The sequence below is a fragment of the Pundamilia nyererei genome, unplaced genomic scaffold (assembly GCF_000239375.1).
Source record: "Pundamilia nyererei isolate P.nyererei 1_Seehausen unplaced genomic scaffold, PunNye1.0 scaffold00117, whole genome shotgun sequence".
Taxonomy (NCBI): domain Eukaryota; kingdom Metazoa; phylum Chordata; class Actinopteri; order Cichliformes; family Cichlidae; genus Pundamilia; species Pundamilia nyererei.
Genome location: NW_005187518.1, coordinates 1,010,525 through 1,012,551, shown reverse-complemented (window position 1 = coordinate 1,012,551; position 2,027 = coordinate 1,010,525).

Sequence of the window (2,027 nt, the reverse complement as noted above, 5' to 3'; positions counted from 1 at the left end):
CATTCACAGTCGTCCTTGTCTGTAACCGTTTGTTTGTCAGTCAGCAAAATTCAAAAGCCACCAAGCTGAATTTCAGGAAACTTGGTGGAAAGGAATTGGGATCACTTTGAGAGTGCCCAACAGATCGAACTTTTTTCCGGTTAACTCTCGAAGACTAAGCCTTGTGATTTACTGTGAAAACATTTTATAAAGTCACTTGAGTCAACATGTGCCGCCTACTATCAAAGAGGAAACAAGACAATAACCTGCGGTTATAATGTATTTTAGTGACATTCACTGAGATTGTTTTGAGGGAATATTGTTTGCTCAGTTGGGTGTGTGTGTCTGGGTTTGTGTGTGTTGTCTCTACATTTATTGTTCTGTAGGGTTTTAGGTGGAGTCCTGGGTAAACATGCTCTGTGTAACTGGACCTTCTCTTGTAGCCTAATCATTCAGCTGTAATATCCAGGGCAGAAAAAAATAACGTGTTTTTTTGTTGATGTTGTTCATAAAAATTAATTTGCCCATAAAAACAAAATCCTGAAACACTGTTATTTACCTTGCCAGCTTCTACACTCTCACTCCTCTCTTTTCTTTTTTAAAGACCTCATTTTTTATTTAATTAGTTGTTTTTTTAAAAACACATTAGTGGTAAAATTTTCATTCACAAAACAACATGCATGAATGAGATGAGCCAGATTACGACAAGCAAAAACATCGCCTATCACTCACAATAAAACCCGGTACAATGTGCTGGAACAAGCCCGATCCATGAAGGCCGACTGCCAACCCACTGGACCCGGATCTGCTGTCATGGTCTGGGTATCAGACCCTGTACTTAGGGTCAGACCACTTTCGGCTGCATGACAGACCTGCCAAACAGGACGGTGCTTTTAACGTTGTGGCTATAATTCGAGGACCTAAACTCGACATACAGGTGAAGTTAATATCTTGTTTATACGAACACCCTTTAAACCTCTAGGTCTGTCGGTGCAATTTTACAAGCTTAGTGCTGTCATTTAAAGACCCTGGACAATTATTACATGTGCGTCATGGCACAGCTCTCAGCCCTGCATGTGGGCTATTAATCAGTTGATATGAACCTAGGAGTGGCTGCTGGCCTGATAGTAAAGAAACGAAACAAGAAAAGAACAGTCCAGCAAGGCATTAAACTTTGGCCAAACTTCCAAATGGTCAAAGGGCTTACACTACAACTACTATTATGTTGTTCTAAGTTTGAAAGAAAACAGTAGTGTGTGCTCCTAATATCCTAATCGCTAGGGCATAATCTCACCTAAAATATTTATTTTGGATTTATGACACGCATGTGCGTGTTTGTGTTTGATAAGGTGCACTTTATGCTCCGTAAAGACAAAAGGAAAAGGACTGCCACCAAGTGGTCATATAGGAAACAACTGTCTCCTTAATGTAATATAGATGCTGAAAAATTAGACTGTCTGTGCAGTAAAATCATCACAAAGCTGAGTCTGAGTCTGGCACACAAAGCAGTCGAGTACATGCGATTAATATGCAGTATCTGGTCCTGATGGTGAATTTCAGAGTAGGCTGCTTGGAGTTCATGGAAACATGGAAATTCATCAACGTGTGCAAGCCACTGTGGAGGAATATTTGACAGGGAACCAAGAATCTGAGACCCAGAGGCGAGGGAGTGAGACAGAAGTTCGCAGTTTGTTTTTTCTTGGTTAATCCCACACCTGCGTGCTCTCTGCAGGGTCGTGGAGTCTGTTAGTTTAGCTAAAACAAATCTGAGGAAAGTTTGCAAGTTAGGACGACAATAGAGTGCCGTGGAAATGAAGCCAAGACTGCTTCTTATTTTACCTCACTTTTTAAGGGTGTCTTCTGAAGTAGGGACATATTAAGGCAGCGAGTGTAGAGGGAATGATTTTGTGGTGGTGGTGGTTCTGAGGATTCAAAAAGGGGAGATTAAGGAGCACACGCTTTCAAGATTTCCATAAATGCACACATCCAACAACCTTTCCCTGCTTTGTCTAGTCAACAGCCTACCTGAGCCAGCCGGCCAAGAGTCA